This window comes from Mastomys coucha, unplaced genomic scaffold, assembly GCF_008632895.1.
Source record: "Mastomys coucha isolate ucsf_1 unplaced genomic scaffold, UCSF_Mcou_1 pScaffold5, whole genome shotgun sequence".
In the NCBI taxonomy this organism is placed as follows: domain Eukaryota; kingdom Metazoa; phylum Chordata; class Mammalia; order Rodentia; family Muridae; genus Mastomys; species Mastomys coucha.
In genome coordinates, this window is record NW_022196911.1 from 6,769,795 (window position 1) to 6,789,081 (window position 19,287).

The window sequence follows — 19,287 nt, forward strand, 5'->3', positions numbered from 1 at the left end:
GCCGCAGTGCTGAGGCAGGGACTGTGCCACCATGCAAGAAGGCCCCCATCCAGCAAGGTTTCCAGATGTTTCTGAAACTCAAGCATCCAATTCGGCTCCACTCCAGAACCTCAGTGGTTATGGCTTCTCTGCTGCAGGGTGGCAACTTCCCTAGTTTCCATAACAAAAGCTAAGTACACTAGTTACTTTTCTCATTGCTATAACAAAATGTCTATCAAAGGAATTTAAAGAAGAAGTTTACTTTCGCTCACTGTTTGAGAGTTGTTTTAGAGTTTCTTTTGCTGCTGCTGAACACCAGGACCAAAAACCAAGTTGGGGAAGAAAGGGTTTATTCAGCTTATACTTCCACATTGCTTGCTGTTCATCATCAAAGGAAGCCAGGACAGGAACTCAAACAGGGCAGGAACCTGGAGTCAGGAGCTGATGCAGAGGCCATGGCAGGGAAGAGGGCGGGGTGCTGCTTTCTGGCTTGCTCCCCATGGCTTACTCAGCCTGCTTTCTCATAGAACCTAGGACTACAGCCCAGGTTGAGCTGGGCCCTCCCCCACTGATCACTAATTTAAGAAAAAATGCCCTATGGTTAGATCTTAAGGAGGCATTTTCTCAATTAATATTTCCTCTTTTCAGATACCTCTAGTTTGTGTGTCAAGTTGACCTAAGACTAGCTAGCACAAGGGTACATCCATCATAGTGGCAGGAGCCTGAGGTCATAGATCATATTATATCTGCTGTTGGGAAACAGAGATGATTGCTGGTGATGTTCACCTTGATTCCCCCAATTCATTCACTCCTAAGCCCCGCCCGCAGAACAGCACCATATAGTGTTGGGGGGGGGGTGTCTTTCTATCACAGTTAATCCACCCAAGAAGATTCCTTACAGACAGTCTCAAAGACTCGTCCTAAGTGTTTCCAGACACTGACAAGTTAGTGCCTTGCCACCAGACAAGGCAAAGTTATATCTTAGACTTAGTCTTATTTATACAGCCTAGGATCCAGGATTTCTTTCAGTTACACGCCATAACAGTATGTACCAGTAGCCTGTAGTGAAATTAATAGCTTTATTTCCCTTAGAAACTAAAGCCTGAAGTTAGAGTTTACAGAAATCTAGTTTGAAAATTTAAAACAGCGCCTAATGCCTTTCATACAACAAACTCTAGAAGTATCGAGAACCTTTTCTAGATAAATGCTCGGTGCCTTGTGGACTCACAGCTTTGCTAGAGCACACAAGAATAGCAGTCGGCTTGTGGTGACTCAAAGTGAAGGTACAGAATAGGGCTGGAAAACCACCCAGCAGGGGTTGCTCTCCTGGCTCCCTTCACAGCCTCTGCCCAGGTAGCACAGGATTGCTTTGCTATGACACAAGCAGGTACAGTGGCCAGGTCTAGAAATGTACTTTCATTTCCCAAGGTTGATGCAGAGCTGCGTCTGCCTCTCCGCCTTCGTTCCATCCTTCATGCCTCTCATCCCTTCATGGCCCTCACAGGAGACAGTCTTCAACACTGGGAGGACAAGTTGCCTCCTGAGGCTCTGTGGACATCTTGTTTCCTGAGTAGAGAAGAGAGGAGATGGGGGGAGTTTCAGGGAAAAAAAAAAAACACCCTTCTCTAGCCCCTGTGTCTTGGGACTCCAGGACAGGGAGTGCTAGTTCATTACTGAAAGCCTTTATTTTGTGGCACGTTGGTCATTTTTTAGGCCTAGTAATGGCTATCATGGAACTTGCTCACATCTATGTAACTCTATGATGATAAAGTTCTTATTGTTCTCTTTTACAATGGGGAGGGCATACCCTTCAAAGAGGGGCTTCAATAAGAGGAAGTGCAGAGCTTGAGCCAGGTCTCCAGGTTTCTTCCCCTAGTTCCCTACCATTCCCTGCATCTCTGAGGAGAGGATAAAGTGGGTCCAATTCTCTTCAGGAGAAGACTGGATTTGTACATGTACCTGGAAAAGTCCTCTGCTTAGTGCAAAGCCGTAGAAGGTGACACAGAGTATACTGTGATCCCCAGAGGCCACTGCATGAGTCTCTTCCAGAGCAGGGCTCTGAGGGTTGGGTGTCCTGCTTGGACTGGATCAGGAGTGCAATTGGACGTCTCTGCTATAAATGCAGACTCTCAGAGGCACGGTGTGTTGGGACTCAAGTATCTTTTAAGTGAACTCTGACCTATGACCCCAAAGGCATAGACTCTGTGAGAGGGAGACTGAGGACTAGATGGGCCTAAACAAGACTTGATTTCTCCTGGAGGGAAGACAATCAACTGGAAAGCTGAACACAACTGCCAGAGATGGACACTGGAATTCATCAGGCTGGGAGCAGGTTGGGTAAAGTCTGGGTATTTGTGGCATTCTTGCCACGTGCTTGTGTCTCAGTGCCCCAGTGCTGAAGGTAAAGGTGAGGAAATCCTGCCAGGACCTGCTAAGCCAGGAACACCACCATTTCCCTCAGAGGAATGGCCTCAGTTCCAAAGATATTAATAAGCAAGTTTTTATCTTAAGAAACTAGAAAGGCAGAGCAAACTAAACTCAAAGCAAGCAGCATGATGCGGGGGTTGTAAAATTTAGACATCAAACCAATTAAATAGAATAGAGGAAAACAAAATCTACGGGGTAGGCATCAGTTCTTTGAAAATATCAACAAAATTAGCACATCTTTTCCTTCCCTGATGAGACAGACAGAGAGACATACAGGCAGGAAGACAGACAGACAAATGAAAAGGAGTTGTTAAAATCAGGAGCAGACGGATTTCCACAGATGGTATATGAAGAGCTGGAAATGCATGAAAAGAATCTTAACACCCTCTGTCATTAGGAGGATGTGACTCAATATGACAGTGATATTCCCACAATTCCCACCCCTGGGATGACCTCAATTAAAAAAAAAATAGTTAGAATATGGAAAACCTAAAATGCTTACTCATTGCCAGTGGTGATGTTTTGAAAAACAACACCTCAAAAATCTTTAAAAAGCTGAACACAGTTAAACCACCTGATCCAGAGATTCCACCCCTCAGTATATAGGCAAGGAAAATAATAGGATCCATTTCCTCATAAAGACTTGTTACATGTCCATCAATGGGTGATTTGATGACTTATCATTTTGTATATCTGCACAATAGAATCCTATTAGCAATTTAAAAAAGAAAAAAGTCTCACATTACTATATGTTACACAGATGAACCAAGAGCAGGGCGCTAAGTGAAAGAAGCCAGCCATACAAGGCTCTGTTTATATCCTAACAACTAAAAGACAACTCTCTAGAAACAGGAAATAGAACAGTAAAATCCCGAGGTAAACGTGCGGGTTAATTATACCCTCCATGAGGTGAAGAGCTGAGGTGACAAATTCAACCTAAAATCAGGTCAAGGTGATGGCTGCACAAGGCGGTAAATCCACTAGGAATTATGGGTTGCACACTTCAGTGGGTCACTGTTGTAGTTTGTAAATTACACTTCAATGGTGTGATTTTTTTTTTTTAAGGGAAGGAGAGAGAATATTGAGAGGGAAGGAGAGGCCACTGGGATGTGGGTTGTACTCTGGCTCACACATTCCCTGGCTGTGTGACTTTTGACCAGGGCATACTTTCCTCAGCTTGTGACCCAGGTTTTGTCTATACAATAGGGGCAATGGCATGCATCTTGTGAGTACGTGCCAGGACCCTGGCACTCAGCAGATGATGTTATATTCGCTTGTCTTTTTTTAAGTCTCCTCTCTTTTTTTTCACCCAGTAGTGTCTTTACCTTTCACAAACCTGAGTTCTCATCGGAGGCCCCCAAAGTATGAAGGGAAGGAATTCACAGGCAGAGCTGGGCACTCCCAAACCTGAAGGGGTTCCGGCATACAGTTTTCTTCCTCATCACTGAGACTCTTGCTGAGAACTCCTGGATGCTACTTGGCTTTTGAAAATAAGATTTTGTTTCAGTGAAACCTTGACATTGGTTTTGTGCTATCTGGCGGGAGAAAGAAAATGAAAATTTTCATTTAAAAGAAATTATTTTTATTATTAAGGCTATTAATTCTAATTACCTGCTTATAGCGTGTGCATGGAGAAGCTTGTTAAGAGCCACATGAGTAGTTTATTGAGGGTTTGCCAAGGATTCGAACAGCAGTGCTCCGCCCCACACCCCCAGGCTTCTGCGGAGGCGTGGGTGTTTAGGGGGAAGGCTTCAGAGCCTGCTCTGAGGCTCTTAAAAATGCCACAAAGTTCCTTCTTCATAAAAATGCCCCCAATAACATAGGTTACAAAACAAAAGACATTAAGGAGCATCAGGGGTCCAGGCAAGGTCAACACAGGCTTCCTTGGAAACCTCACAGCTTCGTTCATCCAAGAACAATCAATACCAAGTGACTGATTTGGGATTAGAAAACAAACCAAGGCTGACGCACTGTCCTACAAATCTCAGGATAAAGCAACTCGTTTGTACTAAGTGCAGGCCTTCCTGTGGTAGAAAGAGAGGCCTGCTCAGGACTAGTCCTACACTCGCTGATGTCATCTCTGCCCTGGAGTCTCTCTAAAATCCTAGGGCTGCCAGGACCAAGAACATCCTTGTAGAGAGCAGGTGACAGCCAGCCTGTGAACCTGACCTCTTTGACTCCCAAAGCAAGATGAAGACATTCATCCTGGGGCATAGTAACCCAAAATATTAAGCGTGATGTTGAACCATTGCTGGATGGCGGTGGGATGGAATCTAAGGAAGCTGATGGGCTTTAACACATCCACCGGATTGGGGAGGTAGCTCAGCAGTAGAGTGCTTGCCTAGGATATATGATGCCTGGTGGAGGGGAGATGATGTGGGAGGAGGAGGAGGAGGAGGAGGAGGAGGAAGAAGAGAGGTAGGGGGACGCTCCACCTGTCCCCTGATGGGATCCAATCAAGTCTATCCTCCCTCCTCATATCTCCCTCCCTGCCATTTTTCTTTCTCATTCTTCTCCTCCCAACTCCCTTTACCCTCATTTGACCAAACTATCCATCAAGTTTTATCTCTGTGGGTAAAAATGTTAGAAAGGCAGTACGACATCCTGAAGCAGGAATCCTCAGCTGGTCGGCAGCCCCGTCCCACACCCACGTGGGTGAGGTCCCAGGGATTTCCCAGGACCACTGAAAGTACTAGCCACTACTATGGCTTGTTGGAGTTGTTCCCCAGTGACATTGTTAGTCTGTGTATAACAGAAATGTTTTCCCTGGAAGTTAATGACACTAATTTTGCTAAAGAAAATCATTTCTGAGGTAGGGATGCAACTCAGTGACAAGATGCGCTGTATCGTGTACATGACGGGGTTCAATCCCCAGTACTGGGGCAGGATGTTTCTTGGAACACTGTTTGCCAATTTTCTCTATTGCCATTGAGCTGCTTCCAGTGTTTTCCTTTTCAATTTTATTTTATTAAAGATATCTTATTGGAGTAATTCCTTTTCTGCCGAAAATTCAAAATGAAATTTTTATCAAGGCTCTTTAATACTGTGAAACACACATTGTAACTTTTCTTTCGGAATTATTCCTTTTTAAAAAGTGTGCATGTGTGTATGAGTGTGTGTGTGTATGTGTGTGTCACAGAGCATATTTCCCTCAATCATTCTTTACCTTATTTTTTAAATCAATCTCACTGAACCTAAAGCTTGCTAATTTGGCAGGACTTGCCAGCAAGCACCAGAAATCTGCCTACTCTAATTTTTCTATACAAGAACTGTAGGCATGCACCACCATGCACTACCATGTATCACCATGCCCTACCATGCCCTACCATGCACCACCATGCACCATCATGAATTACCATGCACTATTATGCACCACCATGCACCATCATACACTACTATGCACCACCATGCACCAACATATACCAACAAATAACACCATGCACCTTCACGCATCACCATGTACCATCATGCACCATCATGCACCACCATGTACCACCATGCACCATCATGCACCACCATGCACCACTATGCACTGTCATGCATCACCATGCACTATCATGTACCATCATGCACCATCATGCAGCACCATGCACCATCATGCACCACCATGCACCACTATGCACCGTCATGCATCACCATGCACTATCATGTACCATCATGCACCATCATGCAGCACCATGCACCATCAAGCATTACCATGCATCACAGTGCACCACTGTGCACCACCACGTACCACCATACACCACCATGCATCACCAAGGACTACCATGCACTAACATGCCTGCCTTCCCCCCAACCAGTTTTGTTTTTGTTTGTTTGTTCGTTGGCTTCAATTTTTTTTTTTTTAGGAAGTCAGATTACTAACATAGTGCTGCCCAAATCCTTTTATAGTGACTGACCCACGTGTGCCTCCTGAGAGTAGAAGTCCTCACTCAGCCTATGCCTGTCAGCTTCATAACCTTTTACTTGGGTGTTGGTGATCTGAACTCAGAGCCTTATGCTTTGATGGCACTTTAACCACTGAGCCATCTCCCCAGCCCCAGATCTGCTATTTCTACAGGGACAAGCTTCATTGATGACTTAATTTTTTTTTTATATCATGTGATTGAAGAGCTTTGGAGTTCGTTTTAGCCACCTTTTAGTTTCCTTTTGGGCTGATTAGATCTATTGATGATATCTGCCATGAAACTGGTCTAAAACATGCTTGCTTCACTTGTGTGTTTACTTATTTGCATAATGACTACTCTATTGGCTGTGATTGATCTGCAGTGAAATCTGCTACACGGTATGCTGGTACTCTGTGTACTGAGTAGCAGTCATTCTTACTGCTACAGAGTCGCAGCTTGGCAGGCTCCAACTGGCAGGTGTCACAGGAGAGTGTTTGGACAATCTTTCACCAGTCTTAGAAGACAGGGTCTTTTTTGGTTTTGTTTTCTCTTGTTTTGTTTTGGTTATTATTTTGGGGTTGGTTTGGTTTTTGGCTATCCCCTCAAGTCTTATCTTCCTGATGACCGCCCCCCCCAGGTCCCCACAAACATTTGACAGGTCCCTAGAGCTCTGCCCTAGAGAATAAAGTTACACCTGTTTCTGAGGTTCCTTCTGCCTCCCTCATCCTTTCTGCCAAGCTCTTCTCTGCCAAGCTCTTCTCTGCCAAGCTCTTCTCTGCCCAGCTCTTGCCAGGGTCTTTGGAGTGCCAGCTGGAAAACTTTCAGACTGTCATCTACACACCAGCTCAAGCACTTACCTGGGCCCCGAGACTAGAACACCCTTTGTGCATATCCCGAGTCTTTGTGCAGTTGGCTCCCTGGCCCTGATGAACAGGCTGGGCGATGCTTTTGCATCTTTCTTATTACCTGATTGTCTCGTGGAGGCATCATGCTGGGTTTTCCCACATCTTGGCTCCTACAGCAGCTGCCCCACCATTTCCAGCTGACCCTGACATCCCTGCTTTATGTGGGAGAAAAATAAAATGATTTGCAGAAGGAGGTCACTTGGCCAGAGCTGTGAGACCGGTGCAGGTCCGGCAGTCATCCCTCCCTGCACATTTAGCTGTTTCTAAGTCTTGCTCCTATCTTGAAGCCAAGGAGCCAGAACTCAGGTGGGACATTTGTGGACTTACTCAAATACATAACATTTCCCTTCCTCCTGGATTCCATTCTCTCTCTTCCCAGACTGGCACCATCACCCAGCCCTGGCCTTCCTGTCTCCTGAACTGACTTTTTCTCTCCTATCTGCCACTCACAGATGGGTACTGGGTGGGCATCTCATAGTTCCCAAAGCCCTACACTAAGTGGGCAGAGAATGACATGCTGCAGACAGACTCCAGACATTTCCTATTGCCATCTGGGAGCTGCCTAAGGATCCTGGCTCTGTAATGTGACAGTTATGCCCCTACTGCAGACGTGTTTGTGGTGTTTACATGGCGCTTAAGCAAGGCAGAGCCAGGGAGCCCACCATATCTGAAAGAATTTCTGGGAGAGACAAAAGGATGCTTTTGAAGAAAACAGCACCATCCTAGAAAGAAAAGAGGGGGCAACTAGATTCCTTGTTTTAGAGGAAATTCTAGAATGATCTAGTGTGTACAGATGCCAGGGAAGGGTAGGCAGCCAGTCTCCCACACGAATGCAGGGCGGAGGCTCAGAATGTCAAAATTCTTGGTTGTCTTGGCAAATCCCAGAGCTGGGAACCAGATGTCACGGCTTAAGAGTGCAGCATTTGGGGTAAATACCACAAGATTTTAAGAGTCTAGTTCTAGGGAAGGGAGGAGAAATAATTTTGTCTTATCATAGGATTTGGAAGGATGTATGGTTTTCATTTGGGGCATTGCAGAAGCCTGCATCATTTCTTCCCCCATAGACAGTTCAGCGGCACTGTCATTGAGCTCTGTTTCTAAAGCACGTGCCCTTGCTGATTTTGAAGGTTGTTCTGTGTAAGGAGCGCTCAGGGTGGCGACTTCTACTGGTTGCTACAGAAAGCCATCTGGCAGCTCATCTCTTTTAATGGGGACTTGTTATATAATCATCTTCTCCATCCTCCAGATAACTTTGTGTGTCAGAAAGCAAGTTGCCATTCCCTCCAAGGAGAGTGTGAGGCAAGGGGTTATGCTTAAATAAATGAGATTATACTTAGGTTCTCATACTGACCTGAGCTAAGATACATATCTCAATCTACATAGATATTCCCATAGTTACAATGTCCCCATCCTAAATCAATGATCTGTCTCTCCTCTCCTCCCTTCTCTTCTCCTCTCCCCTCCTCCCCTCCCTTCCCATTTTTCTCTCCTCTCCTCCCCTCTCTTCTCCTCTCCCCTCCCCTCCCTTCTACTTCCTCCTGTCTTTTCCTCCTCTCCCCTCCCCTCCCCTCCCGACTCTGAGTATAGAACTAGGGTTGAATCTAGGCCCTCCCACAGTGGTCAGATGTTCAAACACTGAGCTTCATCCCTAGAACAGTATTTCCTTTGTTGAGACATGGTTTCAACCAAGTTACCCGGGGTAGCTTTGAACTCACTCTGAAGTCCAGGCTGGCTCTGTACTGAATATCTTCCTGCTTGAGCCTCCTTGGCAGCTAGGATTATAAGCCTGGATCACCAATCCTAGATCTGAATCTCTCTCTTAATAGAGATTGAGATTTCTCCCGCACACAGGCCCCTGTGTATAGATGGTGTTCTTTAGGGTGAATTGGTCAACTCCTCTGTAAAAGCAATATTAGTTCATATTGGATAAGGAAAAGGCTCTCTCAGACTCACTAAGCCTTGACAGGTAGTGTGAATGAAGTCAGCCCGGTGTGGTCATTCAGCAGTGCTCACATGCTTTGCCAGACAACAGAAACGTGTAATAAACCTAACCAGTTCCCATCCACAGGACCATGAGCTAGGGAGAGACTAGTGAAACAGTCAGGGTTGGGAGATGTCTTCATGGGGTAGAGAGACCATGATGCACACAAAGAAAGAGGATGACTGTGGTGGCACAGAAGGAACCGACGGACAGGCGGGCCCACACATGGATCAAGAGCATAGTCAACAAACCACCGGGAGTATCCCAGTGAAAAGCTAGGCCCACCCTGCCAGCCAGGGGCACTAAGAAGGCTGAGGAGCCCAGACTCCCTGTGGTGATCTTACCTGCTGCACCTGTCTCCCTCCCAGCCGGATGCTAGTCAAGCCTGTGCCCTGAGTCATAGAACATCCCCACCGATGGATGTCCTTTAGTGGACAGATGGGTAAACTGAGGCCCAGAGACAGGGGATTAATCTTCTCATGCTCACAGAGAGCTCATCAGTTAGGAGTCTGGGACCCTTGTACTAAGATCTCATGCTAAAGCTAAATATTGTATTCCTCTCCTTCGATTCTTTTTGCTCAGAAAGAGAACTAAGCACTTACACAGTAGAGTCAGGGCAGGAGGGATGCTGTCAGTGTCAGCCAGGAGCTATAAGAAACACAGAGTCTCAGGCCTGACGCACTTCTGAGTCAGAATCTGCATAAACTGTACCAAGGTAGCAGGTGAGTTATAGGAACTCTGAAACATAGCCCTCAGGCTGCTGCTAAACACCTAGCAACTTTCCTTTTCAAAGGTCAGCCTCTTCCACTCCATCTAAATCCTCAAGACTGAGTGTTTGCAGGAGTCTGGCTCACCATATGGGACATCTGGTCCTGATAGACCTCCCGACCTGCAGTGTTGTGGGATCTCGGCATGTTCTTCCCTATTACTGAGATGACTCAATTGGAAAAGTGCTTATAATACAAGCAAGAAGATCCAAGTTCAAATCCCCAGCACCTGTGTGCATATTGTGGCATATTGTGGCCCTGATGCTCATTGGCCAATGTATCTAGCCTATCAGTGAACTCTAGGTTCAGTGGCAGACTCTAACTAAAATGAAATCAGGTAGAGAGCACTTAAGGAAGGCAGCCATCGTGAACTCTGACCTTCGTCTCATGCCTAGGAGCGCACAGCTGCATGAACACATACGTATGTCTTACACAAAAACCACAGTAATAAATGCCCACCCTTTGCATATCTGATCATGAACACAAGATCTGTAAACAAAATGAACTGGTCCTGATTCCCAGCCCTGCTGCTTTATAACTTTGAAGAATGTCTTGACTTCTTTTGAGCCTCCGTTTTGTTGTCTGCTAGAGATGTACCTACGGCGTGCAAGGATCCGTCACGGTGCAGTCATTCTGAAGTCAAGCCCCGTCTCCTTGGCTTAACGGTGCAAGTCTGAAAGCAAACACTCGAGGTTATTTAGCCTCTTGAGCTGCTCACACAAAGAGAAGTCTGTGTTCTTCTGCTCACTCACTTTGAAATGCAAAGCTGCATGCACACTCGCATAAATACAACAAATAAAAGACAGGTCCCGCAGAAGAGGTGAGCTATTTAAAAAAATTCACTAGTGTTACCATCATTAGTGTTTTAACTGACATGTTTCAGAGGAAGAAGCAAGGTGAGAAAACAATAGCCTTTTTGAGCAGAGGGCTGAGTTGGTCAGGGAGGCTTCCTTGGGAAGCCAAAGATAAGATTCATTCAAAAGTCAGCAGGGCAGCATGCTGGCCAAAGTTGCCCTGGAACAATGATCTGATGGCTGCTGCACAGGAGCAAGGAGGAGGGAGATGAGGATGGCTTCCAAGGCACAATGCCCTTCTTGGACGCTGGTTAGCAGGGCGAGCAGGCTCTTTGTGCTGGGAAGCAATACTCGTCTGTCCCAAGTTCAGGGGTGTTGTACCTGGCATCTGTGAGGACAAGAGGGAGTGGACCAAGGTGAGTAGATGTGAGGATGAGGGGGGTGGGGATGCGGGAGAAGGCATGGTAGAGAGAAGCACTAAACACTTGTCACAGAGAAGCAGAGACAGCGACCAGAGAAGCATGGGGTCCTAACAGACAGGGAGCTGCCTCCATATAGTGTATCCTTAAGAGCACCCAGGCTTTGTGGATGGAGGAGAGGTGGGCTCAGACCTTAACCAAACAAAATGCTCATCTCTCCCTGATTTTCTCTGCTACTGGACAAGCAAACATGCCAGGGCATCGATTGGAAGTCCAAGGTCAGCTTCATTCAAAGCCAGGGAAGGGAGACAGGGGCTCCTGTGTGGTTTGCAGTGGGGAGGAGACGCTCTGTCTCAGTTCCACACACACTGAAGAAGTGTGGAAGTTCCTGAGGAGCAGAGTTAGAGTCATCAGGTAGAAAAAAGATCAGGGATGAGGGAGCATCCTGGTTAAACCAACCCAGGACTCTAGCTCAAGTCAGGCCAGGGTAATCAATATTCCCTGGGATGATCAGGGCCCAGAGACTCCACCAGATATTGAATATGCAGGTACTGTAGTGTTCCAGATAACCTGGCCTGGCAAGATTCCTGTTAAGTAGGGGGGTAACACAGAAAATGAAGCAGAAGCCCAGCTGTGTTGAGAAGACATGGCTAGAAATCGGACAAGGGAAGAGTCCTTGTCGCCACAAATGCCCTTATACCATCTAAGGGGCTCCGATACTCCGGAGTGACCCCTTACAACAACTCTGAATCCATGAGGTGTTGTCTACATTGTCCTACATCTGTTAACGCTCTCGCCAAAACTCTGCCGCACTCACTTGACTCTGAAGCTGTAGGTTGTCATCCCACGCCCCACTTACTTCCCAGCCATGGACCTCTGCCCTCCCTTCTGTGAAGTCATGAACTGGAGAGGAGGGGCTGCTGTCACTTGGACAGCAGGGTCCTGGACAACTTCCAGATGAACAGTTGCATTTCCAGTAGATGCGTTCTGAGGCTGAGCGTTACCACGTGAGCACCTGAGTACTAGCATCCAGTGTGTGATCCAAAGCCAGATGTGAGCACCCTAGGGATCGCTTGTGCCCTGCAGTCAGAGGCGAGAAGCCATCTAGAGAGAGGGGACAGTGGTGCTCAGGGTAGTGAGACCTAAGACCATTGCACCATCCCGACAGGGCATAGGAAAAACATCCCTTGGTTTTCATTTATCCAGATTACCTTCCAAAGCACCAGTGAAAGGCTTTGAGCTCACATAGACCAACAGAAATGAAGATGGTTACCTTTATGAAAGCTATAGGTGACCACTCTCTGGAAGGAAGGCCAGGCGGGTACATGCCAAGTTACAGGCTATCGGAATTTGGAGTGTATACTTTCACTTGTTGGCGTACGCACACATTGTATCTGTGTGTGTGTTCTGGTGCACACTTGAGTGTGTGTATGTATGTATGTTCTGGGGCACACTTGTGCATGTATGTGTGTGTTGTGGTGCATACTTGTGTGAGTTCTGGTACACACTTGAGTATGTGAGTATGTGTGTGTTCTGGGGCGTGTGTGTGTGTGTGTGTGTGTGTGTAAGCCAGAGGTCAGTCTTGACTGTTATTCTTTAGCACCTACCTACCTTAACTTTGAGACAGGGTTTCTCACTTAGCCTGGAGCATGCTAGCAAAGCCCAGGGATTTCCTGTCTCTGCCTACCCAGCACTGGGATTACAAGTGAGCAGTACTGTGCTGGTTTCATTACGTGGGTTCTGTGGCTCAAACTCCGGGCCTGGTGTGGGTATGTGCATTAATTAATTTATTGATTGAAATATTTCCAGCCCTGGAATGTTTACATTTTTTTAAAAATCTGTTTATGTTTAAGGATAGAAACTTGAAGTCTAACAGTACTCAAGTAAGTTGTTTTTTACACTCAGCAGAAATCAGCAAACCACAACAGACAAATCTGTGGCCTGCATGACACGGAAACACAACACACTTTCAGCGTACAGAGCAGTGTGCCTTCTAGACATACAACCATGTCACAGGCCCAATTGCCTACTTTCTAGTACTGAGATTTAAAATTTTTAAGTAAGGAGCAAAAATAATTTTAATATTTTATTTCATATCCCAAATATTACCACTCCAATTGGTTTTCAATATTTAAAAAACATTAATATAATACTTCATTCACACTCTTATTTTTTTTAACCAAGTCTTTCAAATCTGGAGCATATTGCATACTTACAAGCCAGACTAAGATCCGGTTTGGAGGACAGAGTTACCAAGCGTGACACTCTGGTTCACAGGGGGCATGAGAGCAGATGTCTCTACAGACCCCATTTTGCTTATGGTGTTTGTTCCTCCAACTTGAAGGCATCTGCAGCATCCGTATTGCTGCTAATGAGGGTCTTTAATTACAGGGGATGGTAGCCAGTGGGCCACTAGATTCCTTTGCCTCTGGCTTAACAGGCTGGGGAGGAGAAATGGCTTAGCTTCCTTGTTTGTTTTCCTAATTAATTTCGTGACTCAGTCACTCATCCAGCCTGTGTCTCCTGAATGCTCACTGGGTAGTAGGTACTGTGATAATAGCTGGTTACACTCTTGACAGGCCTCTTTGTTCTGCCTGTGTATTTTCACTGATATAAAGTTATAAGCAATGAGACTGTTTGACGGACCTAAGGAAACTCAGCACTATTGTTCGCAGATCTGGCTAAAGCCCATGCCATTTGATTAGACCAGCGGGTCTTGAACTTATGTGTAAATCCGAGTCCCAACAACGAGCTGCCTTGTTAACCACGGGTCACAGACTGGGGTGTGTCTCAGTGTGTCTCAGCTTGACTTGCAGGCAGGAGCACCCGAGTTTAATCCCCAGAGCCTAAGAATAAAAAGCTGGGCATCTGGGGCTGGAAAAGATGGCTCGGCAGCTAGGAATGGCTAGCAGCTTCTGCAGACCTAGGTTCCATGTCCAGAACACAATAGCCTCTATAACTCCAGTTCTGGGAGATCTAATCACCTCTTCTGGCCTCCACAAGCACTTCCTGCATGTCACACGCATGTGCATGCACGCATACACACACACACACACACACACACACACACACACGCATGCATGTATATGCCTGCAAAGCACTTACACTTTTTTTTTTCAAGCTAGGGATGATGCTTGAAATCCCAGAAGTGAGAAGACCTAGACAGATGACTCCATAGGGCTCACTGGCCCACCTGCCCAGCCTGCTTGGTAAATTTAAGACTTTCTGTAGAAATATGAAGTAATTAGCCTATGAGAAATGACAGCTGAGGTTGTCTTCTGGGGTGTGTGTGTGTGTGTGTGTGTGTGTGTGTGTGTGTGTGTGTGTGTAAGGGGAAGGTGCTGGGATAGGGAGCAGTCTGCCTTTCTAACAAGTCCCATGTCTGAAGGCCAATACTTCTAGAACCTCTGTCCTGATGTGGTCTTCTTCAGGGTTGTCGTCTTTTGAGGAAGTCTACAAACCTGCAGACAGCCAAGCTGCCCTGTAGAATCAACAACCACAAGACTCACACCTCAAAGGGTTCCTTTGAATAGGCAGCTCAGCTCCCCAGGGTCTGTTTTATAAAATACAGGTGTAGCACACCAGCAGGAAATTCCTTGAGAAACTTACAGAGGGACGGAGACAGGACTATCCCTGGGGCATGCTGACCAGCCAGCCTAGTCCATAGTGAGCTCTAGATTCAGCAGGAGCCCTGTCCCCACAAGATTAAAGAAGATACTCAGTGTCAATCTCTGGTCCCCACACCCATGAGTACACATAAAGGTATAAGAACACATGCATGCACACACATATACATATACATACACACATGCATAAACATATTCACCCATCCATGCACACACACACACATACACACAGAGAGAGAAAGACACACACACACACACACACACACACACACACACAGAGAGAGAGAGAGAGAGAGAGAGAGAGAGAAAGAGAGAGAGAGAGAGAGAGAGAAATGCCAACAAGGACTGCTTGCAGCTTCTACACTATTGCCAAGTAATTCTTGGTAGGGAGGCCAGTCCTAGAAATTTGACATTAAAAATCATCTTACAATGTTGTTAAATGTCCCCTAAGAGGGGATACCACCCTGTGAGTTAGAGGGCCTTGGTAGTGATGTCATCTGTGTTGATGAGAGCTGAGGAGCATGAGCCTAGGAAAAGGCCAAGAAGCATTAAACAGGAAGCTATCTGGACCAAACAAAGCTGAGCTCGATGTGGGGTGACAGGAAGGCCATGTGTTGCCCCCGGGAGGTAGAAGGGAAGGGGGAGCTGTTATTTCAGAATAAGAAAATGTTGAGGATGATGGATACTCAGGAGTCCCATGGCTGCTGATGGAGATGTCCCCAGGCTGATGCAATAATGAATGAATCTGAGGAGTAGGTAACAGGATGTAACCCCTCAGGGCAGATATCAGCAGTCAAGAAGGCAGTACAAGGAAAGAAAGGAAATGGGTAACATACGTGTATCATGTTCTGTGTGTCAGACACTGCTCAAATGGTTCACATGTCAGTTAAGCCCATGGAACAACTTATGAGCAACCTAGGAAGTCATTTTCATTTTATGTAGCCGGGGAGATGGAGGCTTGGAAGGGACAAGCAACATCTCCTCACTGGGAAGTGGAAGTCACCCCCATACCTGGCTGCCGAGTTTTCCTCTTGCCTGCTGGGCTGAGCTAGGCTTTCAGAGTGATGAGGTTCTGTCACCCCAGAGAGAGGGAAAAGGTCTGGAATGTTGGTAGCCACACAAGATTTGAAGGAAAGGAGGCTCCAATTCTGCGATTAGGTCAGGATGGCAGAGTTCACAGGAGAGCCATACAAAGGCAGAGACATCCTGGGAAAGCCAGAGAGAGGAAGTCCATATTTACAGCTTAGTTTAGGTGGCCCTGAGGCTGGAACATGGGTGGAGACAGAAGATGTGAGAGGTGAGACATTTGAGGCAGCCAGGGCAGGTCACTGAGGGATAAATCAGGTGACTCTGCTGCTCATGGCCAGGGTCTGTGTAGGTGGCTTGGCCACCACAGTTGAGTCCTCTTCTTAGAAGACACTATCATATCACCAGACAAAGAGAGCCAGGTTAGACCCCAGGGACCAGCCTGGTGCTGCTTCTGGTCCCAATCTATATCAGTAGAGGAAGATTTCTAAGGTATGATTAATTCAGCAGGAAAAGGACTGACTGGAGACAAACCAAGCAGACTGGAGACCCCTGCAGAGTCCTGGCAAGTCGGGAAAGGGGCAGTCAGTGGCTCTGGAGAGCCATGTGCTGTCATGACTTGCAGAGTTGTCTGTTCTTTTGGGGGTGGAAATGGGTTGAGACAGAGTTTCTCTGTGTAGCCCTGGCTGTCCTGGAACTCTCCCTGTAGACCAGACTGGCCTCGAAATCAGAAATCTACCTGCCTCTGCCTCCTAAGTGCTGGGATTAAAGGCGTGCGCCACCACCGCCCGGCTGAGTTGTCAGTTCTTATGGGAGATTTGTGTGCCTGTGAAGCAGCTCTCTCTAAAGGCTCATTCTACACAGATGCCTATAGATGGACAGACATTGGGTGGGCAGGGCTGGAAGGGATTTGCATACTTAACAGGGCTGGGGAATTGGTTATGTTCAAAGTGGTTGGTGTTAGTGTTTAGAATGAGAGAGAAGCTAAATGCTGTTTTAGTGGAGAGGAGCATCCTTTTTCTCAAATGCAAATTTAGTTCTAGAAATATTCTCTACTTTGTGGTAGGTGAGGGGTTTGCTGCATTCATTCTTCCTATGGGTGGGTGGTCCACGACTGCAGTCTCCCTCCCTAAGGCCATTACCACACTGCAGAGATAAGTGTGAGATATCTGGCCATGGGCTCTGAAGGCAAACAGATAGCCAAGAACCAAGTACCAGTGCGGGGCTTCCTGCTATGCAGACCCCACAGTGCTGGCAACAGTTAGCACCCCCTTCCCCCGAGAGCCTACTCAATAATGCATAAATACTGATCTTCTTCAATTTCCAGTGAATGCTTCTGATTGTGTGATAGAGCTATTCATACAATGTGAGTTAGCAATGCCGGCCATACATGGAACACAAACTTTTCTAGCAGCAACTTAATCATAGCAGAAAGAGGTGAATTCAGTCGTAGTAAAATATTTTACCTAGCCCATCTATTCAGTGTATTCTCTTGTAAATAACCTAACCCCCTCACGTAAAATTTAATCAGTACTTATTGTTGAAATGCTTTATGTTCTCTTTTGTTCCAAATTTGACAGATCTTGGATAAATTTTGCAGGTGACAAGGCACTTTAGTTCAATCAGTGCTCAAGAGCTGTGTGTGGCCAGAGGCCACCTCAGTGGACAGTGATGATCTAAGTGAGCCCTTTGTCTGAGACTCTAGGAAAAATGTTGGCTGTTACTCTGAACTTGCGGGTGGGTAGTCACGTGCCCCAGACCGAGGTCATCTGAACAAGCTGCTATTTGCGGTCTACTTCCCACCTCAGCCAGGCCTCATTACAAGAGAGAAACTATTTAACAGGCATTTATCACCGAGGGAGGCCACAGATGGGCCATTTATTGACAAGAGCTACCAATCCAAAAGGCTGACATCCAGCCATTCCTGAATCTGGATGAAAACAAACAGAAATGGAGTCCAAGTTTGTACAGCCATGCAAAAAACTCAGAACTGAAGTTTGGGATTCTGGGCTCAGACCCTTCAAGTCCGTCTTTGTGCTCAGCAAGAAACACACAGGCTGGCTGTAGGGTGTCATTACTAAAAAGAAAAGAGAAATTGAGATGATATTTTGCAAAACAAAAAAAATCACTGGGTTGATTTTTGAGGGTCAAAAAGAATATGAGAAAATTTAGGAGCTTGGAAATAGCTTAGTCAGTAAAGGGTTTGGCTCAAAAACATGAGAAACTGAGTTAAATCCACAAAGAGTTGGACATGGTGCCGCATGCCTATGATTGTCACACAGAGGAGATGGAAACTGACAGATCCCTGGGGTTGATGGCTGGCCAGCCACAGGCCCCAGTGAGAGAGCCTGTCTCTTAAAACAAGATGGGCGGCTCCTGAAGAAAAGATACTCAAGTTGACTTCGGGCCCCTACACAGAGCATACATGCATACACAGAGGGGGGTTGGAGGGAGAGAAAGAGAAGGTCAGAGAGACAGATACAGAGAGACAGAGAGATTGTTCAGTGCAGAAATCTGATCCAGCCTAAATGGAGGGACAGAGGGCAGAAAACACCTGGAACCATGGCCCGCAAGCCTGGCAATGTGTTACTGGTCTCTGGTACCTGGACTTCCCAGCACCTCCCCGTACAGATGGTAGGAGACCCCTCTAATTCAAATCCTACTTTAGAACCATTCCAGCTCAAACAGAGCCTCAGCCTGACGACAGAGGCCTCCCCAGGCTTCTGGAGACAACCCTCAATAAACAATGTTAAAAATGCTCTCTGGTGATGAGTGGCTGTCGGGTTTTCTCTCATCAATATTTTATGACTGCACGTTTGTGTCAGGACATACAGAGTCTGTCCGATGGTAACTGCAAAAGAAGATAGAAGAGGTGACTCATGAGGATGCAGTTGGCCACCAGGGTCAACATGGTCTCTCCATGACAGTGGGTGTAGGCCCTGGCTCTCACTGCCCGGATGTCTTCTGAGAATGTCTGGGCAGAGCAGCAGGTGAACCACCCGGCCCTCTGACACTGTCTTCTCTGAGACAGCTCTGTTCCACTAAAACCAGGGGAAAGCTAAGCCACCATGGCACCCTGGGCACCTTCTTAGAAGAATCGCTGAGCCTGTGGCATGAGTACTTCCTCATTGTTCCATTTCCCCCTTTTAAAAGCCATGATGCCTGGTATGCAATCTCTGATAAGTGGTTATTAGCCCAGAAGTTGGGAATACAGGAAGAACAACCCACAAACCACAAGAAACTAAAGAAGAAGGAAGACCAAAATGTAGACATTTCATTCCTTCTTAAAAGGGGGAATAAAATACCCACGGAAGGAGTTTCAGAGACTAAGTATGAAGCAGAGACTGAAGGAAGGACAAGCCAGCCTAATATAGCTATCTCCTGAGAGGCTCTGACAGAACCCAACTAATACATAAGTAGAGGCTCACAGCCATCCATTGAACTGAGTACAGGGTCCCCAATGAAGGAGCTAAAGA

At 46.5% G+C, this 19,287-nt stretch overlaps 1 protein-coding gene across 3 annotated transcripts in view; it reads left to right on the plus strand.

Moving 5' to 3' along the window:
• Zdhhc14 (zinc finger DHHC-type palmitoyltransferase 14) overlaps window positions 1-19,287 on the plus strand; it is a 99,926-nt gene that overhangs the window by 418 nt on the left and 80,221 nt on the right. The window lies entirely within an intron of this gene.